A 21,799-nucleotide genomic window follows, 5' to 3' on the forward strand; every position below is an offset into this window, starting at 1 on the left:
CCCACTAACTGCTCCCTGATTTATGGAGCCTCTCTTGTGTAGAGCATATGTGGCTCCGGGCATTTGGCATTCGCTGACATTTTGCTTAAGCAACTGTGAAAGGGCAAATTTTCCTTGAAACTGAGCTGCAGAAGAAACACATTCAGCTCTTTCCCTTCTCCTGGGGACCCTGAGCATCCCTGCGGTGAGCAGATGGGGTGAGGAGGGCACCCGTGCTCCACGCCGCCGCTCCATCCTGGGGTGCCAGATATCACAGAGCCAAGGGATCACAGAATCACTTGTTGGGATAACTCCCCTGGATTGCTGAGCCATGGGATGAAAGGGGTTTCCCAACTGGGCTCAGCGATGGCGGCTTTTGCTTGTCCTGCAGCTGGCACGCCTTCTCTGTGTGCTTTGTGCCAGGCTCAGCGTGCAAAGGCATCGCAGAGGTGCGACTGCAGGGAGTCCTTTCAAAGCTCTGCCCTCAGAACTGACTTTGGGAGTAAGGCTGAAGTTCCAAACCTTGTGCGAGAATCTCAGGTTTTGTTCAAAGTGATCAAAATGTGGCCAGGAGGAAAGCTCAGAAATGTCATCAGAGGCTGAAAAATGGCACGGCCAGCAGAACCCAACATCTCTCCATCTTCTGAGTGTCGAGGATTCTAAATTTCATTTTCCCTGTGCATGTCTTGGACTGACTCATGATGAGATCTCTGGGGCCGTGGCTGCAGAGCATGGCAGGTTGGCTCCTACCACGTCTCCTTTGCTGTTTTCATGTTATCTGATGTGGCAACCCAGCCTGCAGCAGAGGCTGGAACTGGATGGTCTTTAAAGTCCCTTCCAGCCTAAGCCATTCTATGACCCTGTGTCTTTCTGATCGTGCTTGAGATGGGCACCTTCACGTCTGAAGCAGAACTCAACCACGAGTAACAAAATGCAACAGGTCGTGGAGACCAGGAGAAACGGTGCATAGAAAATCAGAGAAACCAAAGGAAGGAACCCCCAAAACAACTGCTGGCAGAGCAGAGCAGAGGAACCCTGGAGGCATAAGCCGTGATAAAAATGGTCTGGATGAGTTGGCAGCACTCTTCTGTAACCTTCAGAAATAGTCCCCGCCAGGTTCACTGACTCTTTCTCTTTCTCTGGATGCTATTTGTAACTGGAAGATCTCAAAGTTCTTTCTAAATGTGGATCTATCATCATTCATCCCCGTTTGGCAAAGAGCTGAAATCGTGTCAGCTACAGCAGGATTGCTGATTTATTAGAAATTTGGAGAAGCGCTCGGATCTGGGAACAGACAGGTTTGTGTCACACGTTGCCTCCAAAGCAGGCAGCGTTAGATGCACAAAAAAGTTATTTTTAACAAATGGCATCAGCTGGTTGGCTGTAAAAATCACTTGGAAATGTTTAGCAGTCACCAGAGAGAGGAAGAAGCACAGAGGAGAGTGAAGGATGCTCCCAACGACCAGCATGGAGGACGCATGGGTGTCCCCAGTGCTATGCAGGGATGCTCAGTGCAGGGAGAGGGACTGCATGGCCTTTAAGGGTCGCTTCCAACTCAACCCATTCTATCATCCTACCAAAAGACCTACAGCTCTGAGCTGTCCTGTGGACAGAAAACTAAACCAACCTGAGCTTATTTTAAGATATCATGGCAAAAAGAAATAAATCTGAACATCATTTCCATTAATACACGGTATGCACGAAGTAGGAGAAGGGTTAAGGTTTGGGGGGCATGGGGGTGATGGGTCTACAGTTGGACTTGGAGATCCTGGAGGTCCTTTTATCAAGGACACAGAATTGTATGGGTGATTGTATGAGTGGGCACAGTGGGGGTGGGCTGAGGTTGGATTTGGGGATCTTACTGATCATTTCCAATCTTAATGGTAGTATGATTCCACAGTGAGATGTGCTGTGGACGTGCTGCTCTCTGATGACGGTCACCAGCAGAGGCTGTGGGTGCTTTCAAGAAGCAACCTGGAAGGGCAGGATGCTGCCTGATGGCTTCAGGATGTGCAACCACCTGGGTCCCTGCTCCACCCTCCCCTACAAAGCCGCGCTCTGCCCCCCAAAAATAAAAAAGGAATTTCACAGAAATGGCACTGGTGAGCTGTTCCTTTTGTCCGGGCACAATTCCCAACGCATCCCCTCCTCCCTGGCCGTGCCACGTCCTTTGCCTCCAGTGAACTCTGACGGGGCTCTATGGTGGGGTCAGCACCCGGCGGTGGGTCGCTGTGCCCGGAGCAAGAGGTCCAACGGGAGGAGTGGGAGCAGCACAGAGCCCCGAATCCTCCATTGCTTCAGCTGGGGGAGCCCGGGGGATTTTCTACACTTGTCTGATTCTAAATGCGTGCTGGCGGAGAGATCTGACACTCACAATGCACGTGGAGCCGGGTAATGAAGGAGCCTCAGATCCTCCATAATAGACAGGGTCAAAAGGCCTAGGCCAATTATACTGGCTTTCCCCAAATCTCTCCTTCCTTCATCCTCCCTCCTCTCCCACTGTTGTTTATTTGGAACTTAATTCTATGTGACTGTCCCAGTGCCAGGAGCTGGGGGGGGGGGTTGGTGGGGTGTGGGTTTGATGCCCATGGGTATGTGGTCAACCAACATCAGCAACCTTCAGCTGGAGCCCAGTGGGTGTTATGGCTTCATGGGAGAGCTGGGGGTGCTTGGCGTGGGTCCGGTTCCAGTGGCTGCCCTACAAAGCCATGTCCTTACTGAGGGAAAGCAGCTGCAGCCAGCGGGCTGAAATAGGAATGGAGAACCCAGAATGTCCCAAATCCCCATCTGTGGGGTGTGGGAGCAGCCCCAGGGCTGGAGCTCACCAGTCCTGCTGCAATGGGAGACGCAGGAGTGCGATTGAGCAATGTGAGGAGGCACGTGGGGACACGGGGACACAGCCTGGGGTGAAAGCCCTCAAACCAAAGGGCAGCGCAGCCCCAGACACCATCAGCCTCTCAAGTGCAAATTCCACCCTGAGGGCAGATTCTGTGGGCTCCTGAGCAGAAACTGCTGTTTTGTTCCACCCTGAATAAAGCCACCCTGTCACTTAATGAAACCAAGGCCAGAGCTGCATCTTTTCGCTTTGGTTCAGAACAAAATGATTTATGCGGTGGTATGAAAGGGTTGGGGTTCTTTTTTTCTTTTTTTTTTTTTTTCCTATTTTAAATCTAATTTCCTTCTAGATATTTTTTTTTTTATAGAAGTGTTTTGCAAGGAAGCTGGCATGCAAAGGCTTGGGAGTAAGAATAAATGAGAGCACTTCAGTAAGCTCTTTCAAAGCTGCTGGCTTCCTTCTTTCCTCTTCCTGGGTTTCCAGGGGAAGCGGCTGCTGCCCTGTAGGTTCACCACTGCATTTTGCAGCACAAAGTGGGGGTTTGCACGGGGTTGTAGCTCCTGGAATCAAGTGATCTCAGCAGAAAAATTAGCTTTCTGTTGAAAGAAAAAAAGAAAGCGTGCCCAAAGCCTTCACTGCTATGAGAAATAGCCCAGGATCAGAAGATGATCTGTTTTAAACCCCGTGTTTGTAAGGCGCTTTTGTGGTGGATTCATCTGCTCAAGCTGCCATTTTGCAAGAATGAGAGCCCTGTGTAAAATGAAAACCTGCATTTTCCTACAGGAGAGGTACATTTTAATGCAGCAGGTGGACCCCGAGGAAAATTCTCAGGGAGAAACACTCTGCTGGAGGAGGAGATACCAAGAAAGTCCCACAAACCCACTGTGGACAGAGTCTTTGTTACTGCCATCAGCAATGGGTGATGTGAGGGCAACTGTACAGCATGGGATGTCCATCCTCCTTGTCCATCCGTCCATCCATCCATCCATCCATCCATCCATCTATCCATCCATCCACCTGTTGTCCATCCCCTCATCCACCCACCCACCTATCCATCCATCTGTCTGTCCATCTGTCCACCCACCCACTTCCATAAGGACTGGCCCAGGTCCAACACCTGCACTCTCAGCACCAAGGAGCTGCTGCTAAACTCACGGGGAGGAACAGAAGCCCAAGTTCACTGAATGCTCTGTGACAGCTGCTCAATGTTAATTCTGGTAGAGGCCAAGAACAGAAGGAGAAACCTCTGTGCATAGAGAGATGTCACCTCCGCTCCAAGTGATGCACTGCTAAGTAAACAAAGTGGAGGAGAAACTGAGGACAGAAATGAATTCCTTGGCTTGTTGTCCTTTGGTAGGTGAACATCTGAGAGCAGAGCCCGGTCCTTAGGGCTACATTTGGGGATAGCTTCTGTGGCTCCTGCCCCTATGGAGGGAGTGGAGGGGAGAAAGGTGCTGCCAGATCTGCTGGAGCTGCATGGATGCAATGGGTGGGACCCAGAAAAGGGTGACACGTCCCTCTGGGACACGAAGGAGCTCATTAATGGGGCTGCAGTGCCGTGCACTGAAAGCAGGGACACTTCTTGCTTCTTGCGTGGGAGCAGCTGCTCCATGCCTGGCACGCGAGGCAGCATCGTTAGCTGTTATTAATGACCCCTGTGGCTCTCCCCATCCCGCAGAGGCATCCTGGCTCTAACAAGGCACAGCTGGAGCAAACTTCTGGGGCCGCCAACTGTGTGGCACAGCACCACAACCCCACAGCATCCATGGGGCAGCCTCCCCATTACTCGCCGGGTCTCTCCACCAATGCAAAGGGACAGAGAGAGCCGTGCCACCACCAGAAAGAGACCACAACCTCGACGTGGGACCGCGGCCGTCGCCCACGAGCCGCGGGGTTTGCACAGCACACGGCCGGCTCTGGCTGCAGCCCGGCGCCTTGGCAAGAAAGAGCGTGAGAAACCAGGGGGCGACACCCAAGTGTCATCACAGCTGCAAAAACTGCTGAGCAGAAAAGCCCTAATTACAAAAATATGCGCCCGGAGGCTTTTCCGTGATGAAAACAGAGCGGCGTTGTCGGCTCGCCAGGCAGCAGCGCGGGGCGGCTGTGCTCTGCTATGCGGTGGGGGGGGGGGGGGTTTGAGCTCAGCGGGGAGAGGGGGGGGGGGACACCCCATAAAGCAGCGTTGTCATCGCCGAGTGTGGCATATCTGGGAGATGAAGGAAGAACATAACACACCCTATTAAAAGTAACAAAGCCCTTTTTCTTCCTGCTTTTATTTTTTTCTCCCTTCCTTCCCCCCCCCCCCCCCCCCTCCTCCCCATCCTCCCCAACTCCCGGCTCTTGGCTGCCGCTATTTACAAAGTGACTTCAGCAACTGATAAAGCATTTTAACCGCAGCCAAACGCCGTCCCGGCCTCACATGGCAACGCTGGGAGGAATGCACCGCCGCCGCACGGACGTGACATTAACATGGAATCTGCTCGGTTGACGTGTGCAAAAAGCAGAAGGGAAAAAAAAAAGAGAAGAGAAAGGCATGTGCCACCGTGTCCCCAAGCCCTTGACACGTGTCTCAGAAGCGGGCAGTGCCACCGAGTCCGCGGGGCTGCACTGGTTTAACCTCGGTGTCAACACGCCGCAGAGGCAGCAGCGCCCATAGGATCCACGCTTTGCAAGGCAGAGTTTTCCAGGCTGCACCTGCTGCCCCATCCCTGCCCCACAGCACCTGCAGGATGTGTCCTCGCCGCTGTCCCTGTCCCCAAGGAGCTCTCCTGCACGTTCTGGGTGCCCACTCCCAAATCCCATTGCACCAGGAGGTGTTGGGGCCTCCAGGAAATCTCTGCGGAGCACTCGTGCATTTGAGTAGCCTCAAGCTGGAGCAAACAAAGGTTATGGTCCAGGTGTAAATATGAAATATGTATCTTTATCTAATCAGGCTTGCATTTTTATCTTTACTGCCACTGGTGTTTAAATGTTTGTACTATTTTTTTTTAACTAGCTCATGCAAGAGGGGCCATAAATCCAACCAATCTCCGTTGCAGCAGTCCATGACAACCACGGCCATCACCAACTGGCTGCTGAAATTGAGCGATGCTGCACCTCAAGCAATTATTCCATAGACAGAACCGGCTCCATCCAGCTGCACTTTGCCCCTCTGTCTTTTAGGATCCCTTGGTGAAGAGCCCAGCAGCTTCCTATAGGCCGTGGCACCGCTCATGGCATTGCAAAGGGGGCTGCCCTCCACCCACACCGAGGGGCTGAGCGCCCGTAGAACCACCGGCAAGCTGCGAGCGTGGGGCTGCTCCTTGGCAGTGCAAGGGTCGGAGCGAAGGGGACAAATTCCAGCCATAAAACAAAATAATAAAGTGCAGAAAAAGGAGTCAAGGTACATGGGGTGAGTCACCCGCTTGGAACTTTCAAAAGGAAACGTCCCAAACACAGCATTTTGGGGTATTAAGCAGGGCGGGGTGCGTCCCTGTGTTTGCAGTCCTACAGGGCCAGCGCTTGCCACATCCCCGTGGCCCTTATCGGTGTGCTGTGTGATAGCATCGCTGCTCGCGGCCAGGTAGCTGCCAGCCAGACAGGGAGGGGCAGAGGGCCATGGGAGCGATAAGCCCCATAGAAGGCAACATGCTGCCTTCCACCCGACCCATTCCGGCTGCAAATGGGGGAAAAATAAATCTAGGGCAAAGCCGACCTCCAGACCCCCTCTCACTGCCGGTTCTGTCCCAGCGGTTGAAGTCTGGCTGCGGTGATTGATGCCCTGTTTTTAGAGCTCTGCATAATGACTGGAGCTGACCTATATCAGCAGATCGATGTCTGAACGGACTCTCTCTCCCAGAGCTGTCCCAGCTCTTCAAACCACCCCCACTGCGCCCTCCCAATGCGTCCTGGAAGGATGCCGTGAATTCGTGGCTCTGCGCACATCCCCTCCCCTTCCTTCCTTCTCTCCCCTGTTATTTTCTTGGTGTCTCTCCCTCTCAGCCTCCCCCCTGCTCGGTGAGAACAAACACTGCACTGCCGCTAATTCCCGTCGGCCCCAGCCAAAACATGGGAGCTGGTGGGAGGGATAAGGCTGCGTGCAGCTTCTATCTCCAGCAGCAAGCTGCACAAGGCAGCGCTGAGGACAGCATTCCCCCATGCCCACCCCCCGCAGCACTGGATAACCTCGGGCACAGAGCTTCCCACACGCACACGTGGGTTACTCCGTGTTCCCAGCACGGTGCTTGGCTGCAGTGGGGTTTTGTTGTTGTTTGGGCAGTGCCTCATCCCGTGAGCACCCCATCCTAATCCCAGCGAACTGCCTTGAGCGTGGAGCATCCCACGCAGGAGGACCAGCTAGGAGCAAGGGGAATGCATCCGGCACCAAGGCAGCATTTTGGATGGTGTCTTCCTAAAGACTCACTCATTGCAGAGACCTGAGGCCATATGAGAGCCCAGGATCCCGTGGGACACAGCACATTCATCACCCCACATTCAGATATGGGATTTTCAGCACTGAGCACAGCCCAAGCACGGGGCAAGAAACAGAGCGATTGCATTCCCCAGTCTCCCAAAAACCTGATCCATTTTCCAGTGACACGAGCTTTCTCTTTAATAGGGATACAAAACACATTGCTTTTTTTGCCCAGGGACAAGTGTAACGTGCTTCTCTTCACTTCCATCTGCTCCCTGCTGCTGAGTGCTGGGGCTGGCTGGCTTTGCTGGGCTCCCCACCGCCCCCAGCCTTGACAGCAGAGGAAGAGGCAGCCCTGCTGTGTTTGGGACTGTATTGTTGCACGCTGCTCCCATCCCAGCCACATCCGAGCGCCGATGCCAAATTTGTCATTCCTGATATAAACCTCAGTGCTAAAAATAAGTGAGGAGGAACGAGCTCCCCACGTGCACTGCCTTCGGATGGCACAGACTCTGACAGCACAGCCTCCCGCTCCCAAGGTCTGCCATAAATCCCTCTGCCCCTCTGCTGAGCCACCCTGATGCCTGCGTTGTGACCCCTGCAGAGCCGTGGGCTGCAGAAGTGCAAAGCAGCACTAAAGCACAGACACAGAGCCGTGGGTCCGCCGTGCCCCAGCCTGCTCAGCTGGATCCGCTCCCAGTGTTAAGTTTGGATCATTTTTGCTTCGTTGAATCCGTTTTAATTACCTTTTGCTGATTGCTTTTTTTGCCCTTTGTTTCCAGCGTTTCGCATTTCTAATTACATCTCCGGGTTCTCCCATCGGTGGGCAATGGAGCTGGCTCTTATCAGCAAGGCAAGGGCTCAGGGTTTGCTTCCAGATGCTCTGATGTGCTGAAACCCAGCGCCGGGTCGTGTTTGTTTGTTTGCTTTCCTAGCACAGGAACCGAGCAGGTTTTCACAGCTTCTGCAGGAAAGGGGCCACCCATTCTGTGGTCTGCACTTTGCTAACGGACAATTGAAGGCTTGAAAGCAAACAGGAGGTTTGATCCACCTCCTGCTGCAAACTGGTGGTTCCTGTGCCTTTTTTGGGGGAGCAGCTGCACCAGAGAGCTAGGCTGAGACCTTGGCCAAACCAACCAAGCCACAGCAAGTGCTGGGAAGCTCCAAACCCTGCTGTAGTTCCTGGAATGCGCCCAACCTCCCAAAGGTTTTTTGGGAGAGAAGAGCACAGCCCAACCCCTGCCTGGTATCATCCCACGGTGACTCAAATCTGCACGGGTGTGGTCACAAGGAAGGAAGCATTGACCACCCACCCCATGCCAGCAATGTGCGTGCAAAGCCTTTCCAACGCAGAACCAAAGCACGGCACAGCCTCCTCCTCGCTGTGACACACGGCTCCCTTCAACCTGGGGACACCTGGGTGGCCTCTAAACCAACGTGAGAGGTTTTCTCAGCTAGAAACCACTCCCTTATCCACGCTTTATGAGCGTGCTGGCAATGGACCTTGCACCCAGCCCTGCGCCGTGCTGCTCAACCTTCGCTCTTCCCATTCTACGTTCGCTGTTGACCTTGCCCAAGGTGCGGTTGGTTGTCGGCGGGTGCGTGCAGCAGCTTGCTGCCTGTCCCTTGCAGCATCCCTGCCTCAGGTGTGCCTCTGTTTCCCCAAAGGGAGCCAAGTCGTGGTCTGTGCAGCTCCTGCCGCCCTCTGCTCGGGTATGGCACGTGGGGACAGACCCTGGGAGCAAGGAACCCACTTGTCACCTGCTCCATCCAGCAGGATTTTCGCTCGGCTCTTTGGTGACGAGCGCACGGCGAAGGCAGCGTTCCTGCTTCTTATTTAACGACGCGTTGACAGGGAAGATGGAGGAGGCAGAAACCTAAATTCTGGAATCCTTCCAATTTTTTTTTTATTATTATTTTTTTTTTTTTAAATTTTTTTATCCACGGGAGCCCGAGCCTTTCAGCATCGGGAAAGCAGCAACAGGAAACGAGTCAGGGGGAATTTTAGGAGCTGTTGAGATGGCTGCAGTGTTTGACATTCCCAGAACTCAGCAGGCAGGCAGCTGGCTGCTCCATTAATCCTTGCTGAGGCTCCCCACGGCCCCACAACCGCGTTGGGGCAAATCCTGCTTCAACCCCTGCGCTGTGCCACGGGGGCACGGAGCGGAGCATCCCTGGAACCGTGCAACAAAAAGAATACGAATAAAGAAGCATTGGCATCCCCCAAATCACAGCTGGAGCCAGTTCCTACCTGCGGGAGGAAAAGCCAGACCTCCTCCCATCCCCATCCTCCATCCTCCTCCCCGAAACTGGAGCGCGGCCACGAGCCTAAAATAAACCCCGTGCGCACACACACGGAGCACTGCGGGGTGCTGGGGGGGCACGAGGCAGCGGGAGGGCGGCCGAGGGGTGAGGAAAAATTTCATGCTGGCCTCTTTAAAGGTGTGTTATTTGTTCAAGGCTGTCCAAACATTTGCAGAGTGCTGGCAGGCCCGGAATGTGTGCAAGAGCTCCGGCAGCGTGTCTCAGGCGTGGGAAAGCTCTGCTCTCCTCAACCTTTACAGGCTTGTTCCCCCTCAGGCAGCGATTCAATAAAACCCGCGCCAGAGATTTATTGAGCTGATAATGACAGCTTCAGTCAGCAGGCAGACACCGGCGAAGCCTCCAAAAAAATAAAATAATAAAATAAAGTGAAATAAAAAAAAAAAAAATGGGGAAGAAATGCTGGCGCCCGGCCCAGGCTGCAGCTCCCCGCTGGGGGTCCCTGTGGGGGGCACAGAGTGGACAGTGCAGTGCAGGGGGTGGGGAGGGATGCTGTGTGCTGGTATCCCATGGGGTGCAGTGCTGGGGGTGCTGGAGGGCTCGCTGCTCTGCTCTTTGTGGGTTGTGCTGCAAGGAAGCAAACTGCAGCCCCGTGCTGCCAGCAGTGCCATTCTGGTGCTTATGCCCCTTAGGGAAACCCTGGAAGAAAAAAGAGAAGAGGAACCCAGCCTGGCCCCCCAGGGCACCGTGCAGCCACACCGGGGTTAAATCCCTTAAACACACCTGTGCTTATCGAGCCCGTTTTAACCATGGGAAATGCAGAAGATAGAGGGGAAGTGACTCACCTGCAGGAGCTGGGAACAGACCCGCTCGCCCAGCGCAGCGATAAGCGGGGTTCATGGCTCACTCTGGCACACAGCAATGCATGGCACAGGGAATGCATGGCACAGGGAATGCATGGTACAGGGCAACGCATGGTACAGGGCAATGCATGGCACAGGGAATGCATGGTACAGGGCAATGCATGGCACGGGGAATGCATGGCACACAGCAGTGCGTGGCACATGGCATTCCCTCCTGCAAACCCTGAGCAATGCAGCCCAGTGCTGCGCTTTAAGGAAACCTTTCCTGAGATAACCCTCAATGCACAGCCCTCTACCTCCTGTGGGCGCTCCTGGAGGCACAGCAAAACATGTTGGGGTGTGAAAGGACCTCACGTTGCCTCTCTGATTTAATTATTACCTTCTGTCCTCTTTGTGGCATTGCAATCATTTAGGTGAGCTTTCTCCACGGTGAGAGCGCTTGGTGGCACCAGGGGGTGGCTGTGCAGCCCTGTCCCCAAGCACAGCACCTCAAAGCCCATTGGGATGAAGGCATCCCAGGCAGAAGGGGAGCACGGGGGCGGCGGTTCCAGCGGGGCCTTTTGCAATTTGGCTGTCAACAGATAGGGCAACTGATTTCTATAATAAACACCGGGGGATAGGTTTTCAAAGAGCAGAGGCCCTGCCTGCCCGGGGTGTGTGTAATTTGTAACAGAGCAAATCCAAGGGGCTGGCGGGCCGCCGCGCTCCGCTCGCGGGTTTGGCCGCTGTTTGGCGAGTCCAGAGGGTGCAAGTTCCCTCTGAACACACAACCCCATCATGCTGAGGCTCTGTGGCTTTGCTGTTCGGTGTCCCAGAGCACGCGCTGTTGCCAGCGGCTGCCAAGGGCCCTCCTGCAGCTCCCCGGGGCGGTGAGCACCGCGCGCACGGCATCTGCTTGGCTGCAAAGCTGTCCGCCTTCCGGCAGCTTTGAGAAACGTGTGACCTCCTGGCACGGCAGCCCGGCTCCCGTCGCAGTGGGGCGGCTCGCTCCCTGGGTGGCAGACAGCAGGGCAGCTCCCTGCTCCCAGCAGAAGCCACAAAGCTCTTGCACACATGCGCGCACGCACGCAGCCCTTCCAAAGGCTCTGCCGGCTCCCAGCATCTGTTCCACATCACCTTCCTCCTTCTGCAGGGCTCGCTCCATCCTTCCCCCAGATGTTTCCATCCCCCCCCCCCCCGTGGCACGAGGAACGCACAGAGCGAGCGCAGATGTCGGCGTTCTGCAGCCAGCTCTGGCCTGGGGCGTGCAGAACACTGGGCAGGGAGTGCATTTGGAGCCCTGCACTAAAATCGGCCCTCCCCATCCCAGGGGGCACCCAGCAGCACCTCTCCCCCATCCCACCTCACTCCATTCCCCATGGGTCTGATCCACGTATCCCCATCGACACTGAGCTGAGACCTCCAGAATGCAGATCCTACTGCTGGCACTTCATTTTGCAGGTGCATTACCGGCTCCTAACACACTCCCAGCATGAAAGCACAAGGGGAGTGATTGTCTGAGTATTTACCGAAGTTTAGGTCCGATAAGCCCTGTTGATTTTACAAGTGCTCCTCACAGCCCCAGGAATGGCTTTATGGCTGGAGCAAGCAGGTGGAATATTTTGCAGTGGAGAGGAAGGAGGGGAGACGCACCCACTGAGCCCACCATTATCTGCCTGTTTGCTGATCGTTTCTGTGCCATTTAACCCCTTGCTGAGCACCCCAGGGGGACTGGAGAGCTTTCCAACACCTCTGCCTGGCTCAAGGCAGTGTAGGAAAATCCCCATCAAATCAGTGCCTGGGCCTTGCATGGGTCCATTGGGCATCACTCCACCCAGGGGTGTGACACCCCAGAGGAGAACCCTGGGTGTTGGCAGACAGCTCATTTTCTGAGCTCTCATCCCCTTATAAAGTGCCTCCCCACACAGCTCCAGCAGCACTGCCTCCAGTGTGGTACCAGGACAAAAGGCTCTTGCAAGGCTGTAGATTTTCAAGCAATCAAGGTTTGTTCTGCTACCGACTTCACATGACCCTTCTGGCAGTCCTCATAATGGCACTCAGTCCTTCTCGATCTGTTCTCACTGCAACTCTTTGCACACTGGCTTTATTTTAAAGGTGGAGGAAAATGAGTGTTGGTATGCCGAGGGCTGAACAAACCAAACCAAACAGAATCAAACTAAACCAGATCAAACCAAACTGAATCCAACCCAACCAAATCCAACCCAGCCCAACCCAACTAAACTAAAAACAACTGGACCAAACCGAACCCAACCCAACCAAATCCAACCCCGCTCAAACCAACCCAACCCAACCAAATCCAACCCAGCTCAACCCAACCAAAATAAAAACAACTGGACCAAACCAAATCAAACCCAACCAAACCCAACCAGACTGTCTCAAATTAGGGACGACATAAATCAAGGCAGCAAAACTAATGGGCAAGCCATTGCAGTACCTGGGCAACATAAAGCTGTGCTTCCCTGCTGCAGGATGCACAGAGATCTGAAATGTGGAGAAAGTGCCAGCCTTCATTTTCCCCCATTACTTATGTGCAGCACCAAGTGAGCCTTCTGGAGATGCCATTGACCGGGGTGAGGATGGGAGCTTGTCTTTTTTTTCATATAGAATTAGAAAAGGGCTTTGGCATCCTCAGGAAATGAGAGTATCTTTGCTCTTAGTACTCAGATATTAGAGCAGAGGAAGGCATTTGAAGTCAGACAAAATAAATAATTCAGTTTCTACATTAACACACCGGCTTCCTCTCCGCTGGCTCTGCCATTTGTCTGCGGCGCTGGAAAGCAGCCCTTCTTTCAGATGGCATTTAAGTATTTTCCTAAGTGCCTTTAGATTCAACAAAGCACTTAGGACCGTGTTTTAAGCTGCACACCTGTTTAAGTGCTTTCTTGAACCGGGGCCGTCCTACATCCCTGCCTCGCCGATAAGCATCCACGCAACATGCCGCGTGTGAGCACGTGTGCACAGCCCAGGCAGCACTCAAACCATGCACACACACACCCGTGCTTTTGCATGCATTCACATCTTGATGCCTATCTGCCTCTTGCGACAAATAAAGGCATCCAGACAAAGTGCCCTCTTGCAGAATAAAGCTGATAATTACTGTGAACATCCCTGCGCCGGGAGGCCCAGTGCTTTTGATGGGAGATGACAGCGCTCGGCTGCCCACGTGCTGCTCCCTGCTTGCAGCCTGCTGATACCCCAGGTCCCGGCAGAGCGGGTCACTGAGTAATTAGAGATATTGCTAATGGGTCGGAAACTTGCTGCAGCTTGCCCTGTGCTGTCACGGTGGCTCTGGGCTAGGAGGGACCTCAGCTGCTGCCCTGCATGCTATCCTTACCCTGCCGAGCAGGTCCGCGGGGTAAAAGCTGCAAACAGCAACTAGGGTGCTATTAGTCGTGACAGTAATTAACTCCTGCAGGAGGCAAGCTCTGCAATACGTGCTGCTGGGCAGGGATGCAGGAGCGTGGCTCATCTCTGGAGCCTGCTCGTGCAGGACCCCCCAGTAGTTCTGCATGGAGGAGGACTGAGCTCGGGTTTCTGGTGGGTTTGCTATAGGGTGTGCTGAACGAAGCTCCGTCCTGCAGGACTGTCTGACATGGTGGGATTGTCCTCCGGCCCAAGTGGCATGGGTGGTGATGCTGGAGAGGTGAGGAAGAGGTTGCAGGGATGTAGGGATGGAAGTGGGAATGGATGCAGGGATGGATGCAGGAATGAGGGGATGGATGGGTGTGGGGACAGGCTGGATGTGGGTCTCTGCCCCCAGCCCATCCCCTGCCTATGGGAAGCCTCAGCCTCACCCAGTGCCAGGCAACTGTGCAGCCCCAGGGTGAGCTGGGTGCTGGGTTAATGAGTGATGCATGGGGCAGGGAGAGAAAGGAAGGGACGGGGCTGCTGAGGTGAGCGTGGGAAGCCCTCACACGCCTTTTATGGGTTTGCTCTTATCAGCCAGCATTGCCTAACCTTGTGCTTGGCAATGTGGGAGAGGAGGGAGGGAAATCCCCCAGCACCACTGCTCCAACACCACTGATTCTCATGACGTGGTCAGTGGGCACGGTGGTGATGGGCTGATAGTTGGACTGCTGGATCTCCGTGGTCTTTTCCAACCTCAATGATTCTGATTCTATCTGGTGAGCTGAAAGCCAGGCCATGTCCCACCATCACACTTCTCTCTGTGTCTTCCCTTCCCCTCTTGTGCCTTTTCTAGATGGAAGGACACCCAAGCCATGCAATGAAAACCTCCAGCTGGTCCTTGCACTTTGAGCTGTTCAGGTGTAGCATTTCCACTCAACCTCATTGGTAGCCTCAGTGTGAATCAGCTGTAAAAGAACAGGATCGCCCCGTCTGCAGAGCTCCCAGCCTCTTGGGGTTGAGTCAGCAGCAATCTGATGGACAAGACACAGCTGCTGCTTTGTGCCCCATGGGGCACTCCTAGGGCTGCTGCCAATGGGGACACTTCAATGGGTTTTGGGCAAAGTTCAGGCTTCGGGCAGCTTGGAAACGTGCTTGAAAAATGCATGTGGCTCATCAGGATCTGCCTCTGAGTGCAAGGCAGGAGGATGGAGTCATAGAGGTGAGATGACTCGAAGGCATCCACCCAAGGGCTGGCTGCTCCACCCTGCGCACAGCGACACAGGGAGGTTCTCATTCATTGCAGCAGGCGTGCCAGCAAGCAGGCTGGAGCGTAGGAGGAAGGCAGTGGGGCATGGGGCTGTGGAGCAGGCAATGGGGCAGCCCTGGGTGCTGCTGTGCTTTGCTTTGCTCTGCTTATTTGCTTTGCATCCTTCGCATTGCTTTGCTCTGCGTGCAAGAGGGATGCAAAGTGTTGAGGTCCTTTCTGCAGCATTTAATAAGAGGGAAACAGGAGCACAGAGCAAAGCCCTCAGTTCACTCTTGCTGAAACTCAGATTAACTCAGTGACCGTGCAGGCTCATGTATCAGAAAAAAAAGCCCACACAGGAATGCAATGGTTAATTACAGCTGCCCCACAGCGTTCCTCCTTGGGCTTCAGAGTGAACAACCCCAGTGCACTGCAGAGCTGGGAGCAGCTCTGCAATGGGGAAGTGATGGGAGGAGAGCAGAGTGGCAGCAGACAGCAACGCGCCGTGCTTTCCGTGTCGGGGAGTTCACGGGTGCAGCCTGGGGTGCACAGCACAGCCCTGCCCCATGCTGGCTCTGCCCCACTTCCCTCTGCACTGTTGGATGGTGTTTACACTTTGCAATGCAGAATAACACAGTTTGATATGGATCTGGCTTGGGGGAGAGAAAAAAAAAGAAAAAAAGAAGAGAGAAAAAGAAAGCAAAGCCCAAACTCTGCAGCTGGAAAAATACTGCGAGCCCCTGCGATGGCCAAGATCAACAGCAAGGACGGGCTGCTGCTCTCCAAGGGGATCCAGATGGGGTCAGCCAACCCAATTCTAACTGGTGTTCTGCTGGGGGTCCTGCTGCCCAACCCCACCAACCCTGCTGTGTGCTGGGGGCTCTCCTGGGGGTTTCTCGGGGCAGTGGTGTTTGAGATTGCTCCTGGCTGTCACTTTGCCTCAAGCCCTAAAGGTGTTGTGGGGCTGCAGTGAGGGCTCGCCCTGCCTTCGTCCCTGCCCTGTCTCTGCCAATTGTCTCCAGGCCCCTCGGCTCTGCCCACCTTTCCACTTCAGCTCTTTTTCAATCTCCACCGCCTGATTGGCATGACACGGTTTGCAAGTATTGCCAAAGTCAATTCATCACATGTCTGTCCCTGGGAGTGAGCATTTCTCAGCGCAATTACTCCCCAAAGACTCATCCCATGCGCAGACCGGGGTTGAACGCCACGGTTTAATATCCTCATTAAATACTGATGAATAACTGCCCCCCATCAGTGCCATCCTGGAGGCAGCCTCTTGGAATCTCGGGGTACAGAGGCAGAGCTTTGGGATCTCATCCCAGCATTTATAGGATTGCACCAGAGCTCCCTCCCCCGTGCTGCTCCCATGTCCCCTCCTGGGACCACGATGGGGGACAATGTGAAGGAGACAATGGGGCAGCCTGGCCACCCTCACACTGTGGGTGTTGCCTGCAGACACCAAGCACTGCCCTTGTCAGCTCCATACAGAGATGGGGAGGCCTATTAGAGGTGGTGGGGGAGGGAGGCTTCCCCAGGGAAGGTTCAGATTGAAGCTGCACAGATTAAAACACGGCCAAAGCTGCTGCAGCGTGGCACAGATAGGATGCCAAGCTCATGCCCAGGAGATGCAGTGCATTCAGGGTCCCACATTGCAAAGTCCCAGCGCCTTGGGATGTTGGGGAAGGGGCACACATACCCCAGCCATCCAGGCAGGTGTCAGCAGCAATTAGCAACTCACACTCAGCCTGATCAGAGATCAACATTCACAAGTGCCCGGCGGTGCCAGACAGGGAGGAGGGGAGCATGCAGGACAATGTCTTCCGATGGCCCTGCTTTGCCAGGTGATATTGGCAGCCTGGTGGGAAGGATGCACAGCCCACCCCCCCTTCCTGCCTCCCCCTTGGTGCTTTGAGGTTATGGACTCAGGAAGCCTCATGTGTTGGTGCTGTGCTCTGTGCAAAGTCGTGCTTCGCTCCATGCAAAGCTGCAGCACTTCAGAGGGAAGCTGATGTAGGGTAGGTTGGCCAAACCAGTTGCAAAAGGTTGTGTTGAGCTGGATGGTCCCATCACATAGGATGGGGCTGAAGTGAGCACACCATAAGGCAGCAGCACCCATTGCAAGGCAGAAGTGCCAGTGCACGGCTCAGAGCAGCCCTGTGGCTGTGCACCTCGAGCCAGGGGTAACCCACAGTGCAGCTGAGCAGGGAGGTGGGGAGCTGAGGATGGCTTTGAATGCAGGTGTTGCTCATCTCTGCAGCTCTCTGGGTGCTTTTTTAGCTGGAAAATACTTGGTGTGCTGCAGCGGGTGTTTTCTCATAGACCTGGGGCCGGGTGACAGGCTGGATTTGCACCGTGGCTGAAGGGAGGCACTGGGGACCAGAAAACTTCGACCCAAAATGAGGCTCTGGGTCTGTGGTGAGAATCCTGGCGAGAGGAATTTGCTCTCAGCATCCATATTTTTGCTTGGAGCTGAGAGCACTTTCCCACCGGTGCTAACAACCTCAGTTGCTACACAGAGCTGGTTTTTGGAGCAGCATCTCCCAGCTCTCTCGGGCTCATTATCCTCATTTCAGCATGGAAGAAATGAGCGAGGGGGAGATGCTGCCCTTCGGCTCAGCTCCCAACTCAGCACATCACGGAGTTCCAAAGGTCCCACAGCCTGCAGGGCCCATCCAATGGCCCCATAGCCTCCCCCTGCCCCCACAGGGCAGCTCCGAGCTGCTGAGGTTCCAACTGCTGCCCACGGGGAGAGCGTAGCCTGCGGTCTGCTGCAGCACGCAGCTCGCGCGCAGCGATTGCCTGCGGATTAGCAAAGGTCAGGGATTACTGCTCCAGCCCTTCCCAGCCCTTCCTCCCCTGCAGGTTGGGGAGGATTTTGTTGGTTTAGGCTGAGCCGTGAGCGCATGGAAAAATCCCACCCAGCGTTCGGGGAGCCACGGGAGCAGGATTCCTGCAGCAGATGTCAGCGCTCTGGCAAAAGGGAAAACACCCCACCCTTCAGCCTCCTCAGCGAGTTGGGGGATTCGTGGGATCCCTATGGGCAAACAGCTCCTTATCAGCAGCGCCGTGCTCTCCCGGCCCTGGCACAGCTTGGCAGCTCCCAGCACAGCCCTGCTCCTCCTCTCCCCGCCGTTCCCCTTTTCATCTCCCATCCGCCCATTTCCATTTGGCCCTGACAACTTTTATTTTATTTCTTTTTTTTTTTTTCTTTTTTTTTTTTTTCCCCCTCCTCTTTGCAGAACGTGGGAGGGATGAACGCTGTGGATAATTAATAACCCAGCACTGCTCTGTTCTGCCTTCCCAGGAGCGCTCCCTCCACCTCTGCAAGCTCTCCCTCGCTCCCAGCCGTGCGCTGTCTCTTCCCGTCGCTGATAAATTGCAGCTGGCAGCTCCTCGGCTTATTTTGTGTGTGCTTGTGGGTTTGAGCTGGGGACAGGGGATGCTTATCAGCTCTCCGGAGGTGGCTGCTATTACGGCTTATCAGCCAGCCCCCATTTGCAGGAGCAGCTCCTGCACGTGGGTCGATGCAGGGTGGAATGGCAGAGCTTTCCCTGCTCCCCAGACCCTCATCCCAGTGCGTTGCTCAGGGCAGGTCCGAGGGGGTGAGGTTGTCCCCAAGGTGGGTTCGTGCCCCAAAGCCCCCCGGGAGCTCCACACATCGGGAGGAGGATTTGCAGCTTGCAATTATGCTCCATTAAGGAGCGCTAATGGGGTTGGATTTGGTCGGGCCACGTGGGCAGTAAGGTCAGGGCGGGACAATATCCTGTTGACATCACTCCCAAGGAGCACTTCACCAAAATGAGCCTTGCTGGAACTTCTCCTGGGTGCAAAACCCCAAAGTGGGGCACGGCCTCTTCCTTCTCCCCCGTTATGAGTGGGGTGAGGCACCTTAATTGGAGGGGTGGGGGAAGGGCTGTGCTGGCGTGGGGAGGGGGCGGCGGGTCTGGTTAACCTGCCTCATTAGTGGCCGTATGACATCATTATCTCACATTAGCGACACTCTTCCAAAGGTAATTGGGAAGCCTCTGGAATGGCCCCGTGACCTTTAATTAATGCAGTGGGGCCTTTTCCTTGTGCAATCCCTCCCTCCGCCTCCAGCAGCTGCTTCTTGTTAAGATGCCGGAGCGGGGCAGACCTGCTCCCACGCTGGGTTCTCTAAACCACGGCCTCGTGCAGAGGTGGGCGAGCTGTGGGCAGCCCCCTGGGTGCAGTCACAGCCTCAGACCCCCCCCACACATCCCATGGGGCAGAGCTGGGTTGCAATGCCACGCTCCTGCGGCCGGCGATCAGAGCACTGAGAGCTATCAGGGATGGAGCGTGCTCCTCCCAACCCTTTCATCTCCTTCCAGCTGTAATTCTGCTGTCTGCTCCTGCTTTGCAGTTGTTATTGTCTCTTCGGTTCGGCCTCAGCTGCTAAATCAATGGGCAGAGATGAGTCAGACAGGTAGCACGGATTTCCATTAGCGCCGTGTGCTGGCATTGCTATTAGTGGGGTTATTGCAGTGGCTGCAGCCCTGCATGGCACTGTGCTGTGCACATCCCAACATGCAGAGCCATTGCATCCAGGGGTGCCTTAAGTTCTGCTCAAGGAACCACGAGGCCTTTTGCAGCACGCAAAGCACCTCAGTCATTTAGAACATCCAGCCCAAGCCCAACTGGTGTGCAAATCCACCCCCCTTGCAAGGGAAAGGGGGAAGAAGAAATATTTTACTTTCGTGAAAAAAAATGTGCTCTTGAAATAGGATTCCCAGATGTGAGCAGGGAGACAGGAAGATGGGAGAGCTCTGCAATGGAAGGGCTTTGCTGGAAACAATAACATTTCCTCAAAAGACAATGGCCTAATAGAGGGAGGTGGGTTTATTTGCCCTGCTGGGAGGCAGATGGGTTCCCATTTCTGATGGTGCCACCAGAACCAGGATGTGAGCAGTGCTGGAGCATCACAGCTCCTGCTTCCTCCTGCTTCCTGCCTTCTGCATGGCCCAGCCAGGAGCATGGCAGCTTGTGGCACTGGTGGCACTGGGGTTACTGGTAGCACTGGTGGCAGTAGGGACACTGGAGTTGCTGGTGGTACTGGGATGACCACGCACACTGTGTTAGTGGCATTTGAATTCTCCAGCCAACTCTCCAATTCTCTCCAAGCACTGACATCTGTCCCTAGCCTGCTCAACTCCATCCCAACACAACAGCATCCCAACACAACAGCTTCCCAACACAACCCCATTCCAATCCAAACCCCTCTCAACCCAACAGCATCCCAACCCAATTCCATCCCCATCCAACCTCATCCCAACACAACTCCATCCCCATCCAACCTCATCCCAACACAACTCCATCCCCATCCAACCTCATCCCAACACAACTCCATCCCCATCCAACCTCATCCCAACCCAACTCCATCCCCATCCAACCTCATCCCAACCCAACTCCATCCCCATCCAACCTCATCCCAACCCAACTCTATCTCCATCCAACCTCATTCCAACCCAACAGCATCCCAATCCAACCTCATCCCAACACAGTTCTATCCCCATCCAACCCTATTGCAACCCAACAGCCCAACCCCATCCCAATCCCATCCCACCCTACCCCAACACTGTCTCAAACCAATCCCATTCCAACCCCAATTCCCATCCCATCCCATCCAACCCAACCCCATCACAACCCAACAGTATTGCAACCCAACCTCATCCCAACCCAGCAACATCCTAATCCAACAACGTTCCTACCCTGGAACTCCACAACCCAACCTCCTGGTCATTGCAGCCTCTTTTTAGGGTTGTGCACCAGGAGGTGAAAAATCGGGGTGGGGGGGGGGGAAGCGCTGACTTTCTGGGTGGAAGTGACACCTAGTGGAAATGGCCGGGAAATGGTTTCTGCAGGTGAAGCACCGATCCTGCTGGCAGTGGAAATCGGGTGTCTGTGAGCTGGAGCTTCGGCCCAGGAGACTCATGGGGACAAAAAAAGGACAAAGAGAGCAGAGCTGCTAGGGAAGGGCTTGGAGGCGTCTCAGAGCGCACCGCGGAGAGGTGGCTGTGGGGTGACAGCTGTCACCTGGTGGTGGATGCTGGTCCCCAGCCACCGCCACCACAAACCACACTGTGTGTGACTGCGTCACGCCGCAGCGATGCAGCTTTACACCATAACCCCGCGGTGGCCCTGACTCCTTCTGCAGCTCCACGTGGGCGCAGCTGACGTCCCCTTGGCACAGGGACCCATCCTGCCAGCACGGAGCTGTGTCCCAAGGCTGCTGCACACCGAGAGCAGCCAACGCTTGCAGGGAAACCTGAAACCCAGCGAGACTTGGATGAGCAACCCGAAACTCAGGCCAGGATGCGAGGCTTTGGGAGAGCTTGGCGGGGTGTCAGCCAGGCGCAGGCTGGGTTTCGCAGCAGCCAAGGCGCTGACCTTTGAGTGAGCCCACTGGGAAGCATGGGCTGGGATGTTAACAGAGCCTGGGGACAGATTTCCATGCACACACACACACACACAAAAAAGGGGGGTTAGGGAAAAACAATGCCGACCTCTATGGTTTGGGGGTGATGATTCCCAGCCTCACCTGCCCCAAACCAGCAGAACCAGCCTGGTGGTTGCAGCACAGAGCTCGGAGTTTCAGTGCAAGGTTAACCCCTTCCTGGATCTGGAGATGTCTTTCTCTTTCCATCATGCTTATTGTAATTGTCTACCTTGCTTCTTGCAAACCCATCCCTCCCTCTGTGCAGACACACTGTGATGGATCTGGATCAAGGCAGGGAGATCTTCTCTGTGACCCAGCCCACGCTGCACTGCCCCTGGAGTGGGTTCAGCCCAAAGAAACCCTTTGCACAAAAGAGGATCCTCAGTTTCCCTGAGCTCCATTCCCTTGCTCCTGGCTC

General features: G+C 54.8%; 1 long non-coding RNA gene across 1 annotated transcript; it reads left to right on the forward strand.

The window, feature by feature from the left end:
- Positions 1-4,986: 4,986 nt before the first annotated feature.
- On the forward strand, positions 4,987-6,240 carry LOC128084896 (uncharacterized). The gene is made up of 3 exons (XR_008208727.1): positions 4,987-5,060; positions 5,213-5,700; positions 5,811-6,240. It is a non-coding gene; the product is annotated as an uncharacterized LOC128084896 (long non-coding RNA).
- Positions 6,241-21,799: the final 15,559 nt, after the last annotated feature.

This window comes from Tympanuchus pallidicinctus, unplaced genomic scaffold, assembly GCF_026119805.1.
Source record: "Tympanuchus pallidicinctus isolate F22 unplaced genomic scaffold, pur_lepc_1.0 scaffold29, whole genome shotgun sequence".
NCBI classification, from domain to species: Eukaryota; Metazoa; Chordata; class Aves; order Galliformes; family Phasianidae; genus Tympanuchus; species Tympanuchus pallidicinctus.